This window comes from Phacochoerus africanus, chromosome 15 (assembly GCF_016906955.1).
Source record: "Phacochoerus africanus isolate WHEZ1 chromosome 15, ROS_Pafr_v1, whole genome shotgun sequence".
Classification (NCBI taxonomy): domain Eukaryota; kingdom Metazoa; phylum Chordata; class Mammalia; order Artiodactyla; family Suidae; genus Phacochoerus; species Phacochoerus africanus.
The window spans coordinates 68,683,307-68,703,495 of record NC_062558.1 but is presented as its reverse complement, the minus strand read 5'-3'; positions in this window follow the sequence as shown (position 1 = coordinate 68,703,495).

Here is a 20,189-nt window from a genome sequence, read left to right as displayed (position 1 = left end):
TCTTCACATGGCCTTCATCCTGAGATGTCTCTGAATTCCCTTTCCTCTTCTTATAAGGACACCAGTCATTGTACTTAAGCCTACTCTAGTCTAATACGACTTCATCTTAACTAATTACATGGACGAAGTCCCCATTTCCAAATAAGTCACATTCTCAGGTTCCAGGTGGATAGAAATTATTCAAGGACACCATTCAACCTAGTTCACATTACCACCCACATGGGAACCTGACCAAGAAGAGAAAGAGCTTTGATGACTCTGTTTGTACATCTGAATCCAATCATTCCATTGCATCAGCCAACACATTGCCTTTTCCTTCAGATGAGTTTGTTTCCTTCATCATATATCTTTATGCTTGCAATATAATTTCTAATCTAGTTATAAAATTTGCTGGAGCAAAGTATGTTTCTGTGGTGGCAAGGGATATATTCCTTCTATCCTTCTTAGTACTGCTGGCTGGTCAAAAAATTAAAATGACATAAGGCAAATCATTAGGAAGAAATCAAATATCTTCGTACAGGGAGTTCACATAAACATGAAAAATTCTGAAGACAGTAGGGCAAGACAAGGTATTTATGTCATTCTGGACTATGGAGAAGGTGGTAGGGGTCTAGGACTTCTTAGAGAAGTAAGGTGGTTCACACGAAGAAGAAAAGAGTTGATGTTTGGTAAACAAATGTTTGCTGAGACATTTTAAGACTATTCAACACAAAAATGACTTTGCTCAAAGAGACCTTGCTACTTTCCTCCCTGTCTCCTATACCTAGCTCATGCTTTACTATAGTTACATATAGTGATAGCTTCTTCCTGGAACATGACTTCTCTATGAAACTATTATAGACAGAAGAAAGTCCAAAGTTTCTTGCTCGGAGTTCCCATCATGGTGCAGCAGAAACGAATCCAACTAGGAACCATGAGGTTGCGGGTTCGTTCCCTGGCCTCACTCAGTGGGAAAAAAACAAAAACAAAAACAAAAGCAAAACACAGTTCCTTCCTGAGTCTTTAGGGCGAAGCTTATTTTCAGCTCAAAATAATCTGCAAGCCAGACTGGCCCATCTTAGGGAGACTGGCCCTAAAGCCCACCATTTGGAATGTGATATGTTTTTGTTGTTGCTGGGACCGTGGATTGTGCCATGATGAGGCATATAAAAGCCCAGAGGTGCTGAAAAGAAGGGAAAGATTAGTGTCCTGGAACATTTAGGGCAGAGCCTCCTTGTGGCTCATAATATACAATGATACTCCATGATCAGAATAATGATGCTCTTGTTCAATTTGGATCTAAGCTTTAGAATTTTATTAAACCTCTTCCGGTGGTTCTAATGTGTAGGCAGGATTCAGAATCTGGAAAATAAAAATTTTCATGCTAAAGGTTCTTAACTTTGCCCCATAAATATGGTGCTATCATAGGAGATGCCATGAAAGACTAATGACTATGTTCCAGTCATGGTGTGAAGTACATTCTATGTGTTATCTTATTTAATTCTCATGACAGTAAGAGGATTTATTATTCCCATTTTATAGATGGGGCTACTGAAACTCAGAAAGTTAAATAGCTGGAAGTCACATAGCAACAAAGTGGCAGCATTGAGATGTAGACATACATGGCCTTTTTGACAACAAGGCCCTAGGTCATAATTATTATGCTACAGGTTTATTAAGAGGATAAAATTGATATTTTAAAAAGGAGTCTGTGCTGGCAATATGCAGGATGAATTAAAGGTGGATGACATTTGGCAGTAAAACTAGTGAATTGGTATTTTTGTCATTATGCTTTTACTCTCCAAGCAATTAATCAAGTCAACGAACTGTTCATTTGATCTGTAGCTCAGCAATTAGTCAAGAAAAGAAAGAGGATTAGTATTGTTGAATAAGATATGCTTATGGCTTCTATGTGTGCATATTCTGCAGTGGAGGTGTGGCCCCTGTGCTAAGTAATCTAGCTCAGTATATTCTATGAAAAATTGTGGCATGTAGGTCTTTTATACATTATACACACACACACAGATATATACACATACACAAATGATAGAAAATCAATCATTGTAGCAAAGAATCTCAAAAAGCAAATTTATTATATTTATTACTACCTTTCATTTTTTAGAAAGGCATTCTTTCGTACTGTAGACTTTAATAACATTTATTTGTGATCTATAAGTGAATTTGAGTTTCTCGTGCCCTTATTTTTTTATTTCCATCACTAATCTGTATTTGGTTGTGCTGATACTTTTAATGCCCTAAAAATTATTATTTATTGTTTCATCTTGTGAACATATGCCTACATTTGCTTTTAGGCAGAAACCCTGATTCAGTGGAGGTCAAAAGACAATGGGAGTTCCCGTCGTGGCGCAGTGGTTAACGAATCCGACTAGGAACCATGAGGTTGCAGGTTCGGTCCCTGCCCTTGCTAAGTGGGTTAACGATCCGGCGTTGCTGTGAGCTGTGGTGTAGGTTGCAGATGTGGCTCGGATCCTGCATTGCTGTGGCTCTGGCATAGGCTGGCAGCTGCAGCTCTGATTAGACCCCTAGCCTGGGAACTTCCATGTGCCACAGAAGCGGCCCAAGAAATGGCAAAAAGACAAAAAAAAAAAAGACAAGCAACTTTTACTTTTTTTTTTTTTTTCTGACTATGTATGTTATAGTCTTGGCTAACGCTGTTAGTTTTGGTAACAGAATTAATTAAAAGCTTGTCTACATATTACACATATATTTTAATCAATATTTAACTGATTTATTGTAAATATGTACTGATGTGAAAAACTATTTACTGTCTCTTGGCTAAAGTTTGATGGTATAATATGCAAAATTTTTTAAAGTAAAGACAACAGCAGAAAATGAACACAAAAATGTCACAACATAATGCTTAAACACAGAAGGCAAGTGGCCAAAGAGAAAATACCACTTCTTAACTATGTTTCTTTTCCTATGACCAGCCAGTCTTCTTCCTTCCATGATATTATACATAAAGCATTTTTATTAGAGGTGGTGATATTCAGTCAATATAATGATGCCATTGGTTTGCCCAAATGCCAAAATCAATGCTCTAGCTATTTGTCCAGCATCTGTGCTCCTCAAGACAGGACTTTGTGTTGACTCCATAAATTAAAGATCAAGTAGCACACAAGGAAGCTGGAGAAACTGATTCCCAGAGAAGCAGTGATAGGTTTTTGGTTTTTGTTTCTTGTTTTGATTTGTTTTGTTTTTTTCCCTTCTGTCATCATAGCAAAAGATTTCTGAAGAATCATCTCTTATTTCCTTTGCACTGCTAGAGGATCGCATCCATTAACATTGGAGCAGCTGCTCCAATGATTGAGTATGGCTTCTGCTAATAAATAATTAGTCCATTCTAAATACTTCTTGCACTGCGTCTTAGTATCTTTTAGAGAATATCATCCAGAGTCAATGCTACCTCTTTTCATTTTTGTTTCTTCTGTGAAAATGTTCTTAGTGGATGTGATCCATGTTGGACACTATATGACATCACAATTTTACGCACAGTTGTTGACTTCCTGTTGTATGCTGGAAGCTTATTTTGTGTCATTTAATCCTTGCCATCATCATACATATTATCACTTTTTTGTTCAACTATATTTGATTTACATTGTTGTGCTAATTTCTGCTGTACAGCAAAGTGACTTAGTTATATATATTCCTTTTTAAATATTCTTTCCCATTATGGTCTATCCCATGATATTGGATATAGTTCCCCATGCTATATAGTAGGACTTCATTGCTTATCCATTGTAAATGTAATAGCTTCCTTCTACAAACCCCACACTCCCAGTACCTCCCAATCCATCCCCCTCCCACTTGGCAACCACAGGTCTCTTCTTTATGTCTGTGAATCTATTTCTCTTTTGTAGATAGGTTCATTTGTGCCTTAGTTTTTTTCTTTTTAGGGCATCACCTACAGCATAGGGAAGTTCCCAAACCAGGGGTTAAATCAGAATTGCCACTGCAGGCCTATGCCATAGCCAAATCGATAACAGATCTAAGCCGCATCTGTGACCTGTGTCACAGCTTGTGGCAAACCAGATCCTTAACCCACTGAGCAAGGCCAGGGATCAAACCCACATCCTCATGGACACTATTCTGGGTTTTTAACTCTCTGAGCTATAATAGGAAATTGATTGGTGACATAGTTTAGATTCTACATATAAATGTTATCATAAGGTACTTTTTCTCTTTCTGAATTATTCACTTAGTATGAGAATTTCTAGCTATATCTATGTTGCTGCAAATGCTATTATTTTATTCTCTCTTATGACTGAGTAGTATTCCATTATGTATATGTATCACATCTTCTTGATCTGTCCATCAATGGACATTTAAGTTGTTTCCATGTCTTGGCTATTGCGAATAGTGCTGCTATGACTATAGAGGTGCAAGTACCTTTTTGAATTATAGTTTTGTCTGGATAGATGCCCAGGAGTGAGATTGCTGGATCATATGATAATTCTATTTTTAGTTTTCTGAGGAACCACAATACTGCTTTCCATAATGGTTTTACCAATTTACATCCCCATTCATAATGTAGGAGGGTTCCCTTTTCTCCACACCTTCTACAGGATTTCCTATTTTTAGACTTATTAACGATGGCCATTCTGACTGGTCTGAGGTATTACCTCATTATAGTTTTGATTTGCATTTCTCTAAGAGTTAGTGATATTAAGTATCTTTTCATGTGCTCTTTGGCCATTTGTATGTCTTCTTAGGAGAAATATCTTTTTAGGTATCCTGCCCTTCTTTTGATTGGATTGTTTGTTTTTTTGTTGTTGTGTTGTATGAGTTATTTGTATATTTCAGAGATTAAGCCCTTGTCAATTGCATCATTTGCAACTATTTTCTCCCAGTCTGTAGGTTGTCTTTTCATGTTTTTTTTTTAATTATTTCCTTTGTTATGCAGAAGCTTGCAAGCTCAATTAGGTCATATTTGTTTATTTTTGTTGTTATTTTTTTTTACCTTGGGACACTGATCTAATAAAATGTTTGTATGATTTATGTCAGAGAATGTGCCTATGTTCTCTTCCAGGAGTTTTATGATGTCTTTTCTATGTTTAAGCCATTAAGCCATTTTGAATTTATTTTTGTGCATGGTATAAAAGTGTGTTCTAGTTTCATTGATGTGCATGTAGCTGCCCAATTTTCCCAGCACCACTTCCTGAAGAGACTATCTTTTTGCATTACATATTATTGCTTCCTCTGTCAAAGATTAATTGACTGTAGGTGTCTAGATTTATTTATGGGCTCTCTTTTCTGTTGCATTGATCTGTATGTAGGTTTTTGTGCCAATATGACACTGTTTTGTTTACTGCAGCTTTGCAGTATTATCTGAAGTCCGGGAGAATTAAGTCTCCTGCTTTATTCCACAACTCCCCCACTCCCAGGATTGCTTTGGCAATTCTGTGTGTCTTTTATGATTCCATATAAATTTTTAGATTATGTGTTCTAGTTCTTTGAATGATATCATGGGTAATTTGACAGAGATCATATTACATCTGTGATCGCTTGGGATAGTATGACCATTTTAACAATATTCTTCTAATCCAAGATCATGGGATATCTTTCCATTCCTTTGAATCATCTTTGATTTCCTTTATTAATATTTCCTAGTCCTCAGAATATAAGTCTTTCACTTCCTTGGTCAGGTTTATTCCCAGATATTTAATTTTATTTAGTGCAATTTTAAAAGGTATTTTTTTTACATTCCCATTATGATATTTCTATGTTAGTACACAGAAATGCAACTGATTTCTGAATATTAATCTTATGTCCTGCTACGTTGCCCAATTTTTTTATCAAATTTAGTCGAATTTTTGTGTCAAGTCCTTAGGGTTTTCTATATATAGTATCATGTCATCTGCATCTAATGACAATTTTACCTCTCCTATTTCAATATGGATACTTTTTATTTCTTTTTCTTGTCTTATTACTGAGGCTAAGACTTCCAGTACTATATCAAATGAAAATAGAGTGGGCATCCTTGTCTTTTTCCAATTTTAATGAGAAAAATTTTCAGCTTTTCTCTATTGAGTATTATATTGCCTGTGGGTTTGTTGTAAATAGTTTTTATTATGTTGAAATGTGTTCCCTTTATACCCACTTTGTTAAGAATTTTTTTCATGAATGGATGTTGAAATTCATCGAATGTTTTTCTACTGAGATGGTCTTGCGGTTTTTGACTTTTCTTTTGATAATGTGTTTTATTACATTGATTGATTTTCATATGTTGAACCATCCTTGTGAACTTGGGATGAATCCCACTTGGTCATGGTGTATGATCTTATTTATGTGTTATTGGATTCAGTTTGCTAAAATTTTGTTGAGAATTTTTGCATCAACATTCATCAAAGATATTTGCATATAATTTTCTCTTTTTGGTTGGATCTTTGGTTTTGGTATGAGGGTTATTATGGCATTATAGAATGTCTTTTGGAGTGTTCCCTCCTCTTCAATCTTTTCGAAGACTTTAAGAAGGATTGATGTAAATTCTTCTTTGTATATTTGGTAGAATTTGCAAAGAAACCATATGGTCCTGGACTGGACTTTTGTTTGTAGGCAATTTTTTTTAATTACATATTCTATTTCACTTCTAGTGATCATTCATATTATCTGTTTCTTTTTGATTCACTTTTGGTATGTTTCTAGAAATACATATTTTTGAATCGAGATAGTTAAAGCTCAGAGATCTAAGTCACTTGACCACTGTAACCCAGTTAATAAGTAGAGAAGTGGGAGTCAAACCAAGGTCTTTTTGGCTTCAATCCTGTGGCTTTCCATTGCACTGCAGTACACCTGATATGCTGGTGCTGTACATTGGTTTTATGTATTGATACAGTTATGCTTATGCTTTTCAGTGCTTAACTAGTGAACAAGGGAACACATATGCTGCATCATGGAAAAAAATGGGTCTAATAACCTGAAGCTTTGCTATAGCTACAGAGCCACCATGACGTTGCAGGACAGATTTACTATTTGGAAATTTTCTAGCCATTCCCCCTCATTTTTTCTTCAGTGTGGAAATCTGGAAATAAAGCTATTAAACTTTGAATTCCTTATTGGCAGAAACTGAGTTTGATTTATTGATGCAGTCAGAGTCTAATGACAGGAATGTGGAAAAGAGTTTAATAAACACTTGTAAATGAATAAATGAATAACTCAGGATTACTAAGATTCTTGATCTTAGCATTCCTACACTAGTTCATCTTGACTATGAGGACCTGGCCTATGGTGTAGAGGAAGGATTTTACTGCATGAGGATTACCCTAAACTGTTTTGTGTCTGATGGACCAATTCAGGTGAATCAGTAGTGTCTTCCTAGAGAGTTGCTTGAAAGGATTTTAGTTCTACACCATATTTTAGAGGAAGACTATAGTGATTGATGACTAAGTTCTGCTACAATGGAATCATAATTAAGTCCAGATATCAGTTTATCATCTCTGCTTTACATTAGTAGAAAATATAAAGCAATGGGTAAAACTTAGATATTTAAAAAATACTGTAGATGCATCTATCTCATAATTCTGCATCACATGAAATGCTGATACATTTTACTGTTATGAAGAGTTAAATTAATAATGCCAGAAGAATGTATTCATTATCAGTCTTTCTACCTGGTGGCAGAATAGAGTCCAGAACAGTCTGTTCATTACTCTGGCTCCTTTTAGCCCTTTAATTACGTTGAAACTGCTTCTAGACCTTTTTCAGTCCCTGAGCGATTATGGCTGTTGAGTAATAATGCATCATTAGTATGCTCTGGCTAGCTCACTTGATGTGCTTACTTGAAAGATCCAGGGAAGAGCAGCTCCATAAGCAGATTGGCCTTAATTATTAGAGAAAAAGTTACACTAGAGCCAAGGTATTCCTGTTGGCACCAACATGGATTTATTACAAAATTATAATTTGCATCCTTAATGTTGGGTCTTTTATTCAGCTCAACATTTGGCAATGCCCCTAATATTTACATGTATTCTCCTTGGGGCAAATCTTATATTCATCATCATTCTACATCTGTTTCTCAACTTTCCCTTACCCCCTGGAATTTTCCTTCTTTTGATCAATAAATGCAATCTGAGTTCTATCCTTTCTTGGCAACCAGCTGCCCTTCAGAAGCTAGATCCTCCACTGCACTACAGTGTAGAAGTGTAAAGTGTAGCAAAGGAAAACACTTCTCTCTAGAATATTTTACAAAACATTGGTACTAATGCCATTTGTTCATATTTTAGTTTCCAACTGTTTACAGAAGAAAGAAAAATAAATCCTTCTCATCTACTGATTCATTCTAAATAGAAGACAAAAAGAAATGCATTACGTGAAAGAAATACAAAAAAAATTAAAATTGCTAATAACTGAAACCACAATCAAAATCAAAACTTTTCCTACATTGAATGACCACAGTAATAAAATTAACACATTTAAATTACTCAACGATAAGAATATTTTCTTCAATTACAATTTTGTTTAATTTCTCCATTTCTACATTTATTTTCAAGCAGGTTTATTGGGACATGGTCTTGGCACGTATTTGCAGACATACTCAGGGCAAGGAAAACAGAGCTACAGAAAGCAGAGGAGAGGAGGAAATTTGTTTTTGCAAGATGCTTTTGAAATGGCTGCATACATACTTTTCCAGTCAATATCCAAGTTTATAGCATAGTCAGGTTCTGAGGACAGATTGCAATATGGAACAAGATTCTATTTACTGTCACACACAGAAGCTAGACATGGCTAAATTACTTGAAGGTAATTTTAACACATTTTCCTCAAACACTTTAGCCAGGAAAATATTAATCAAAGTGCTTAGAAGGAAAGATGATTTAAAAAAACAGTTTCTTTTAAAAAATGGAGGTGTTGTTTTTCACGCAAATGTTAATGAGATGTTTTATATTTTATGTGATCAAGTCTGCATCTCTTTGTGGTATTTAAAATTCATGGAAATTTTAGAAATGCTTAATTATAGGATGCTGAGTATAGTGCATGCTCTGTCAGTAGAACAGTGTTTATTTCAGCCATACCAAATATATGTCAGTTGAAAGGATTTTCAAGCTAGAAAATAAACCTCAGCTTTCATTCTGGCAGGTAAGAGGGTTTTTTTTTTTTTTTTACATTTTTCCCCAATGTTATTTGTATCCATTTCTAAAGAATCCAGTTCTGGGAGTTGAGCAAGAAGTCAAATATCCTTCCTTTTTAAAAAATAACAATTTCAATCAAAGACATATAACAAGAACATCCAAAAAGGGGTGGGGTGGGGGGCTATAGGAAGTGTGTGAGCAGGTAGGGTAGAGAGGGTGAATTATAAACAGAGGAAATAAAATATCTTCAGGTACTTCTTTTCCCCAGAATTAACACAGCTTTTCAGGGATCTCACAGGAGTCCCTCTGTGAGAAGAGCTGGGCAGAGAGGAAGGGTCCTAGTGATTTAACAAGGCTGCCATTTAGATGAAGAAATAGGACTAATTGACCAAGCTGTAGCTCACATTTCCATATACACCTTTTTAGAAATGTCAGTTGGGTACCAGAAGCTGCCTAGTCAGGGGAAAAGGGAAGTTTCTGTATTCCTTGGAGAAAATTGAAGAACTGCTCTTCTTAACCAGTTATTTTCTAAGCCAAAGAGGAAGTCATTTATTAATCATTGATTCATAGCTCCAACTCACTTACAGCAGCCTCCTTTTGCTGAGCCCTTTCAGTAAGCTGCAGAGCCACCTCCCACTGATTTCACTATCACAGTGTGGGTAGGAAACCAGCTTCTTAGGTGCTCCATCATTCATTGATTATGCTTACTCTTCAGTTTTTGCCGTTGTTTGTAATTCAAAAAGCCATTGTTGAGGCTCTGGGGTGGTCCTTCAATATCATTTTTTTTGTTTGTTTCTGGGATCCCTTTTTCATTTCTTCCCTCTGTGCTACCAGTTCATCCAAGTTGATCATGCTCTTCATAAAACTCTTCCTCCTTTTTTTAAAAAAAGCCTTTCCCTGACTGCATGTTTCCTGCTCTTCAATGTTATTTTTCTTTGTGGTTTACTATACTTTATGTTCATGTGCCTGAAGATCCCTCAGGTCTGGTGCTCTATTAACTGCAGTTTAGGTTTCTTGAGTTCCTGTCTGCAGTTTCCACCATGAATGGCATCAGCAACTAGATCAGTACTTGGTTTTCAATGAGGTAACAGCGTGTCTGATGGACTCCAACACCAGCAGGGTTTTCATTCCTTCCTGAAATTTTCTCTGCAGGATCTTGGTCATCTTGTTATCCTCTTCCTTAACCCAGCTATTTTATTTACTTATTTATGGCTGATGCAAGTAGTGGCTTCATGTGAGATCTCAGTGCCCAGACCAGAGATTGAAAACCAGGCCACAGCAGTGAAAGCACCAAGTCCTAATCACCAGATCATCAGGGAACTCCTCCTACCCCTACTATTTTAAACTTAAAATTTTCATTTTTCTTTAACACATTTCCCCCACTCTCTGCAGCCAACCTCTTTTGCTTCACAGCAAAAGAGAGCCTACGAAAGAAGAGGAAACCTTCCCTTTTAACTCAGCAAAGATACCTCTATCCTTATTCTTTTTAAATCTTCTTTCTTTCAATCATAGAAGAAGGGATGTCCGTACCCCTGCTCATGACAGAATCTACTATCTGAGATCTGGTTCCCATCCTCCCCAGCCTCCTTAAGGAAATTTCTCTAATAGTTTTTTCATTGTTCCCCTGGGTTATCAGCTTCATTATGTAATAACTCTTTCCACAGAATAAAGTGTAAAGATATTAAAATTATTCCTTCAGTCTTAAAGAGTAGTCAGATTGTATCCATGTGTTATTCTTTGTAACAGTCTTCTAGAAAGATGCCATCTCTGGAAACACCTACTCATTTCTCTTTGTCTCCTCCTGCCACACCCACTTTCAGTTGCAATTTGGTATCTATCTGCACACTCTTTAGACTCCACTGTAATCTACACAATTGGCTATCCATATAGTCCATGGACACTGTTCTCACCAAGGTCAGCTTCTAGTTGCTAAATCCATAAGGGACTTTCCATTATTTCCTTACAGTTAACCCTGTTAACAATTATTTCCTTAAGCCTACTATTTTGTTGACATATTGAAAACCTTTTGTTGTTGTTGTTTTTCCCCCTTTTTGGCTATACCCAGAGCATGTGGAAGTTCCCAGCCCAGGGATGGAATCTGCACCACAGCTATAACCAGAGTCACAGAAGTGACAGCAATCCTTAACCCACTGAGCCATAAGAGACCTTCCTTTTGTCTTCTATTTTTTACTCCTGACTCTCTGGCTTTTTTTTTTTTTTTCATCTTTTTGCTATTTCTTTGGGCCACTCCCACGGCATATGGAGGTTCCCAGGCTAGGGATCAAATCAGAGCTGTAGCCACTGGCCTACGCCAGAGCCACAGCAACATGGGATCCGAGCTGCTTCTGCAACCTACACTACAGCTCAGGGCAACGCCGGATCCTTAACCCACTGATCGAGGCCAGGGACTGAACCTGCAACCTCATGGTTCCTAGTCAGATTCGTTAACCACTGCGCCTTGATGGGAACTCCTGGCTTTTTTTTTTTTTTTTCAATCCATCCTTGTTTATAGTTCTATTTTGGTAACATTTCCTATACTACATTCTCTCTTTTAATTTCAGATAACAGCCTTTGATGCTAATTACAGTGTTCGAATTTCCAATTTGCTCATTCTCCAAACCCCAGACCCATAGCCATTTTCTCCTATGACACTACATTTTCGTATCTCCCAAGCATCTAACTGAGCATTTTGTCCAAAACAAAATTCATTCTTTTTTCCTCACGCAGAGCTGTTCTTTCCTGTTTCATTTAGTAGCATGACCTAACTTGCCTGAGTCTTTTTTGCCTTACTTTTTTTTATACCCTGCATCCAATTGATCATTGAGTTCTAAAGATTCATCTTAAGAGCTCTGGAATTTGGCTTTTCTTTTCCATCCCCTGTGGCATTATTTTTAACTAAGTCTTCTTCATTAGAGGTTACCTAATTACTTAAACATCCTTTTATGTCACTGCTTCTCAATCCTGGTTATCCACCATAATTGCTTAGGGAGGTTTTAAAATCCCTGATGCCCTGACAACACCTCAGTCCATTACAAGAGAATCTGTGGGTTGGAGTTAAGGCATTTTCATGTGAAGGTGGAGAATCACTATTCTAAGCAGCCCCTGTGCACCCAGAATCTCGAGACTTGACACTTGTAATGTTTTCAGGATTTCTTTCTGTAACCTGATCATGTTATCCCCTTTCCCTGTACCATTTACTATCTCCTTACCACATTCAGGTAAAATGAAATTTCTTAGTATACTACTAGTGTACTTTATAACTCATCAAATCATTTAGTAATTTTTTTTTTTTTGCCATGCCTGTCAAGATGTGGAAATTCCTGGGCCAAGGATCAAACATGAGCCACAGCAGCGACCTATGCTGCCGTAGTGACAATGCCAGATCCTTAACCCTCTGTGTAACAAGAGAATTCCAGTAATTTTAATAGCTATAACTTACACATAATAAATCACTCAAAAAGTACAGAAGAATATACTTTAGGGGGGAAAGAAACCTTCCCTTCTACCAATTTCTTAACCCCCATATTCTTATTCCGCCTCCACAGGGAATCATGGCTCTCTGTATCCTTTACCATATTACCATATATCATTGTGTATTTTCTTTTTCTTTTTTAGCAAAATTAATGGAACATAATAACACTATTTTGATTCATGTTACCTTCACTTAATCTATCTGGGAAATGCATTCATCTCAATATATACATAGAGAGCTGAATCATGTTTTAAAATGTAGTGGTATAGCATTCCCATTATATGCATGAAAATAGTTCATTTAGTGAAAACCTGATTCAAGTTGTTTCCAGACTTCTCCCATTGAAACATTGTTGCAACACATAACCTTGTACATGTCATTTTGTGCACTTGCCAAATATATATGCCCATTAAATTTTTTGGTTTCTTTTTTATTGAGGTGTAATTGACATATCACATTATATTAGTTTCAGGTATACAACATAATTAGTGAATACTTGTATAAAATGTGAAATGATCATCACAATAAGTTTTGACCATCAATTACCACACAAGGTTACAATTTTGTGTGTGTGTGATGAGAATTTCTAAGATTCATACTCTTGGCAACTTTCAGATATGCACTACAAGGGTTTCCTGGTGGCTCAGTGGGTTAAGGATCCAGCATTGTCACTGCTGTGGCTCAGGTTTGATCCCTAAGGCAGGAACTTCTGCATGCTGTGGGCACAGTCAAAAAAAAAAAAAAAAAAAACAAATAAAATGAAACTTTGAGCAAGAAAACATCTGAGCTGCAGAATCTTAAAAAAAAAAAAAATCACTACAATAGTAGTGTAGAGTTGCTATATTATGCATTACATCCCATGACTTTTTTTTTTTTTTAACGTAACTGGAAGTTTGTACCTCTTAAGCCCTTTTACTCGTTATTCCCAGCCCCCAACAGCCTTCCTCTCTGGCAACCACCAGTTCAATTTGGTCTCTGTATCTATTTTGTTTAGTGTTGTTTGTTCATTTGGGTTTTTTTGTTGTTGTTCTTTTTTTTTAGATTCCACATATAAGTGAAATCCAAAGTATGTCTTTCTCTGTCTGACTTATTTCACCTAGCATAGTCCCTGCAAGGTCTGTATATGTTGTTGCAAATGGCAAGATTTCATTCTTTCTACAGATGAGTGATACCTATTAGATATCACATCATGTCTTTTCTATTCATTCACTTATGGTTATTTCCATATCTTAGCTACTGTAAATAATGCTGCAACAAACATAGGGATGTGTATATCTTTTGGAATTAGTGTTTTTATTTTCTCTGAATAGATACCCAGAAGTGAAATTGCTGGATCATATGGTAGTTGTATTTTTAATTTTTTGAGGACCCTCTATACCGTTTTCCATCGTGGCTGCCCCAATTTACACTCCCACCAACAGTGCACAAGGTTTCCTTTTCTCCACATCCTCACCAAAACTTATTATTTCTTGTCTTTTTTATAATTGTCATTCCAACAGGTATGAAGTGATATCTCGTGGTGCTTTTGATTTGCAGTTCACTGATGTTTACTGATGCTGAGCATCTTTTCATGTGCCTGTTGGCCATCTATATGTCTTCTGTGTAAAAATGTCTATTCAGATTCCTTGCACTTTTTTTTAATCTGAATAAGTGTTGTTTGTTTTTGCTATTGAGTTGTATGAATTCTTTAAATATTTGGAATATTCCCTCCTTAACAGGTATGTGATATGCAAATATTTTCCCACATTCAGTAGGTTATCTTTTTCATTTTGTTAATGGTTTCTTTTGCTGTGTGGGAAGCTTTTAAGTTTGATACAATCTCACTTATTTTTGCTTCTGTGCCTTTGATTTTGGAGACAGATACAAAAATCATCAAAAAGACTGATGTCAAAAACTTAGCACCTACATTTTTTTCTAAGACCTTTATGGTTTCAAGTTTTACATTCAGGTCTTTAATATATTTTAAGTTCAGAATTCCCATCATGGCTCAGTGGTTAACAAACCCAACTAGTATCCATGAGAATGCAGGTTTGATCCCTGGCCTTGGTCAGTGGGTTAAGGATCCAGCATTGCCATGAGCTGTGGTGTAGTTCACAGATGCAGCTCAGATCCTGCATTGCTGTGGCCGTGGGGTAGCCTAGCCTGGGAGACAGCATATGCTGGGTGTGCAGCCCTAAAAAGACAAAATGACAAAATAAATTAATTAATTTTTAAGTTAATTTTTGTATATGCTATAAAATTATAGTTTAGTTTCATTCCTTTGCATGTCCAGATTTCTCAACTCTATTGATTGAAGAGTCTGTCCTTTTCCTGTTGTATATTTTTGCCTCCTTTAACATAGTTTAATTGCACTTATAAGCGTGGGTTCCCTATTCTGCTCCATTGATCTCTTTGTGTCTGTTTTTATGCCAGTGACATTCAATTTTGATTACTGTAGCTCTGTAACATAATTTGAAGTCAGGAAGCATGATGCCTCCAGCTTTGCTCATCCTTTTCAAGATTACTTTGGCCATTTGTCATTCCACACAAATTTTAGGATTGTTTTATATTTGTGAAAAATGTCATTTGATTTTTTTTTTGGCAGTGCCCATAGCATACTGAAGTTCCAGGACAAAGGATCAAATTTGCACCACAACTATAACCAGAACCACAGCAGTGATAACACTGAATCCTTAATCCGCTGAGCCACAAGGGAACTCCACCATTGGAATTTTGATAGTGATTGCATTGAATCTGCAGATCACTTTGGATTGTATGGAAAATTTAACAATATTAATTCTTTCAGAACTAACATAGAATAGCTTTTCATTGATTTAGTCCTCTTAATTTACTTCATCAATGTCTTATAGTTTTTGGTGTACAGTTTTTTGTTTTTTTTGTTTTTTTTTCCTGCTTACTTGAATTTGTACCTAGGTATTTTACTCCATTTGATGATATTATACATGGGATTGTTTTCTTAATTTCTTCTTCTGATAGTTTGTTATTAGTGCATTAAAACACACACACGCAAAATCTGTATATTGATTACGTACCCTGAAACTTTATTGAATTCATCCATTTCTGACAGTTTTTGGTAGTTTTTTTAAGGGGTTTTTGTATATAATGTCAAGTTATGTGAAAATAGTGACAATTTTTCATTTTTGTCTCTGATTCAGATGCTTTCTATTTCTTTCTCTTGGCTAATTGCTCTGGCCTGAATTTCCAATACTATGTTGAATAAAAGTTGTGAGAGTAGACATCTTTGTCTTATTCTTGATCTTAGAGGAAAACTTTTGGGTTTTTCACCATTAAGTATGATATTAGCTGTGAGCTTCTCATATATGGCCTTTGTTATGTTGCAATATATTCCTTTTACACCCACTTATTGATGTGTTTCTTTTTTAATTCTGAATAAATGTTGAATTTTGTCAAATGCTTTTTTGGCATCTATTGAAATGATCATAAGATTTTTGTCCTTTATTTTTTAAAATTTTGTTGTTTTTATTTTGATGTTTTTAATGTATCACTTTTTGATTTTCAGATGTTGAACTATCCTTGAATTCCTGAAATAAACTTCACTTCATCATAGTATGATTCCTTTAAAAGTATTGTTGAATTTTGTTTGCTAATTTTTTTTTGAGGATATTTGCATCTACGTTTATCAGGGATATTGGCCTGTAATATGTTTTCTTGTTACTAATTAGTGCCCTCTCTCTCCATTTAAAAGAATTCTCTTTAATATTTCTTGTAAGGCAGGTTTAGTGGTGATGACCTCCTTTAGCATTTGCTTGTCTGGAAAACTTAATCTTTCCTTCAAATGTCAGTGATAATTTTGCTGGGAAGAGTATTCTTAGTTGAATCTTTTTTTCCTTTAAGCACACGAATGTATTGTGTCTTTCCTTCCTGGCCTATAAAATTTTGCTGAAAGAACCTGCTGATAGCTTTTGTGATTCCCTTATATATAACATGTTTTCCTCTGGCTGCTTTTAAATTTCTCTCTTTAATAACATTTGACATTGTAATTATGATGTGTCTTGATGTGGATCTCTTTAAGTCCAACATAACTGGAATTTTCTGGCCTTCCTGGATCTGGATACTTGTTTTCTTTCCTAGGTTAGGAAAGTTTTCAGCCATTATTTCTTTAAGTAAGTTTCTAGCTCTCTTCTCCTCCTGGGACCCCTGTTGTATGAATGTTATCTCATTTGATGCTTCCATGTGTCCCTTAAGCTTATCTTCCATTTTTAGAATGCTTTTTTTTCTTTCTGCTGCTCTGATTTGGTGAATTCCTCCTACCCTGTCTTTGAGTTTACTGATTAGTTGTGATGCTTTATGTAGTCTGCTCTTGAACTCCTCAAGTGTATTTTCAGTTCATTTATTGTGTCTTCAGCTCCATGACTTCTGTTTTGTGCTTTCGTATTTTTTCTCTTTGTTGAAGTTTTCACTATCTTCATCCATTCTTCTCCCACATTTGGTGGGCATCTTTCCGACCATTACTTTGAACTCTTTATCAGGTAAATTACTTATCTCCATTTCCTTAATTTTTTTTTCTGAGGTTTTGTCTTGTTCAATTTGGGACATATTCTTATATTTCTTATTTTGCCTGACTTTCTATGCTTTTCTATGTATTAGGTGAAATAGCCACCTCTCCCAGTCTTAAAGAAAGTGAACTTTATTGTTCAACCTTTACCTAGCTCTTGCTTATCTCTCAAAACTTTGTGATAGTCTAAGCAGCTATATTTATTCTTGATAGGTCCCAGGTGTTGAGGGTGTTTGAAGACTTGTAAGTGTTCCAAAGTGAGGGATGTCAGTTGACATCTTGGTTCAGGCTGACTGGAAGCCAGACCTTCACGCAGCAGCTTTTAAAGTATGTAAACATATCCAGTCCTATGGGACTGCAATTGTAAATCCTTCTGGCCTCCTGACTGGATAATCTGGAGTTGTCTCCTGGGCAACATTTGGAAAAATCAGGACTCCAGATGAGTGTATAAACCCCTATCTGGGAGGCATTAGCATGCTATAGAAAGACTGAGAGAGCAAAATATCCTCTCCTGGCCTACTTTCCCTGTTTTCCCATAGCCTCTAGATACATTGCAAATCTAAGTCCTTCCTTCAGGCTGAATCTCCTAGACAAGTAAATAGAACATTTTGCAAGAAGACTACAGGTGTGTTTCAATCTTCTGTCTGTGCAGTGCCCTTTGGTGGTAGCCTGTTAAGAGCTATGGCTCCAAATTGGTACAGTCCCATGAGACCCAGGAATGCAAACCAGTGCAAGGTGATCACAGAGTATCCTCTGTGTGCATTGCATGTGCCTGCCAGCTTTAGCAAGGCACTGGGAGGGAACAGGGCTGTAGCACACATGCCAGAGTTAGCAAGGTAGAGACAGAGGGCAAAAATGGTGCCTGCCTGTGCCTCCAGCCCCAGAGGGAGTCCCAACAAGCCACTTCCCTTCCATTAACACTTTAACAAATGAACCTCCTTTACATATAGTGTAGGTTTTTTCAAACTGCTGCTCTTGTGCTTGGTCCTAGGGTATGTGAGTCTGCCTGCAGTTCTTTAGAAGCAGTATCTTAGTTGCCTACATCCTTCTGGATCTCCTAAATGTAAGCTGTGCTGATTTTCAAAGACACACATTTGGAGGTCCCTCTCTTTAGTCCATGTTCTCAGATTTGGGATGCCTCAGGTAGGGCATAGTTTCCTCCCTGCTCAGGAAAACAAAACAACACTCTGGATTTGTGAGATTTCTCCTGATTATGGACACCTGAACGGAGGGTGGGGCTTTTGGCGAGATCATCTCTGCCTCTTCTACCTGTTTCTATGTGGCCCTTTTATTGTTTGCTGTGAAGGAGCTCTTAATTTTATTTTCTTGTCTTTTTCAGAGGGAATATTCCATGTATAGCTATCAATTCAGTGTGTCTGTGGCAAGAGGTGGAGTTCAGGATATTCTGACACTCCCATCTTGGACCATCCCCCTGACATGTGCATTTTGTGTTTTGATGGGAATTGCCAAATTATCTTCCACTAAGGCTGTGCCTATTTACATTTTTACCAGCAAAATCTGTTTCCCACACTCTCTTAAACATAATCTGTCCATGAGCTTTTTGATACTTGCCATTGTGTGTTTATCTCAATAGAAGTGAGAATGAGTATTTTTTGAAGTGGTAAAGGAATGTGCATTTCTTTGTCTGTGAATGGTTTATCCGTTATTTTTTTCTGAGCTCTATCTTTTTTTTTTTTTTACAGTTTCCTTGAATATTAACAAAAATCCTAAAAGAAAATATTGTGAATTTGGTCAGATAAATTGTAGGGTAGGGACAGGAGGGAAAATCTGAGTATATATTTGCAAAGTTAACAAGGACAGATGGATAGAAGGGGGAAGAAATGCCTAGCAGGCATCTGATCACAAGTGGCTTTCTTGTGCTAAGAGCATTGAATGTCACAGGTGGCAGAGATTCAAGACACTGAGCAAATGTTTTCCTGGTTGAAGAGCTACTCTGACTTGTCAATAGCTACTCTGGAATGAATACTTCCAGGAAGAAGACACAGTCATATTTTTATCTGAATACCAAGGAGACTTTAGTTATTTTTTGAGCCAGTTCTCTGCCTGGCTATACACTAGCAGAAACCAAACAAAAAGTACTAAATAAAGAATTCCTATTGTGGCTCAGTATAGTCCTGTTGTGGACTGAAATTGTCTCTGTGAGGATGTGGGTTTGATCCCTAGCCTTGTTCAGTGGGTTAAAGATACAGTGTTGCCATGACTGTGGTGTAGTCCAGCAGCTGCTGCTCCGATTTGACCCCTAGCCCAGGAACTACCATATACTGCATGCAGTTATAAAAAGAGGGGGAAAAAGTACTAAATACAAGAAAGTTTTTAAAGGGAATGCTGTTACTTCTGTTTCCATATAAAGTCTAGATCTGTGGGATTAGTAGCAAAGTGTTTGAATTTTTTTTCCTATAAATCTGTAGTAAAGTGCTAGGTCTACATTCCATAAAATTAACCACATATGTAGTAATGCATATAAAGTACACAATTTATGAAAAAAAGATTCTTTAAGTTGTCAATAACTTTATATTCTCATGTACAGAAATGATTGCTTAGGGATTTTTTTTAAAGACAAATTTAGACCTAATTAATGTTTTTATCAAACCTCTATTGTTGCCACATGTAGACTGTTGCACATCTACCCACCCCCTTCGTGTGCTAAACTTATGTGGGTAAAGTAAGCTCCAAGGATGGATTACTCAAATTTGATGACTTTTTTTTTTTTTTGGCCAAAGTACCTAGAAATGAGAATGAGAGAGAAGTGGGGTCTAGAATTTAATAAATCAGTCATCCCTTCCAAGAATAAAATTGTGGAGTTATCCACTGAGGTGTGGTTGTGTCATCTTTGATTTCTTTCATCAGCGTCTTACAATTTTCAGAGTATGGGTCCACATGGTTCTTAGTTGAGGCTATTATTTTTTTTTCCTCTTTAGGCTTAATTTGTTTTCCACTCAATTTAATAGTACTCTTCCTTAAATGACCAGTTTATACATTTCAAGGAAGGAAGCACTGACCAATTAGGTCACTGCACAATGCAGATAATCAGAAATTTTCTTCATGAAGTTTTAGTCTCTGTATTATAGAGGGCATAAGAGTGATCTTTTTTCTTTCTCACATTAATTTTTAT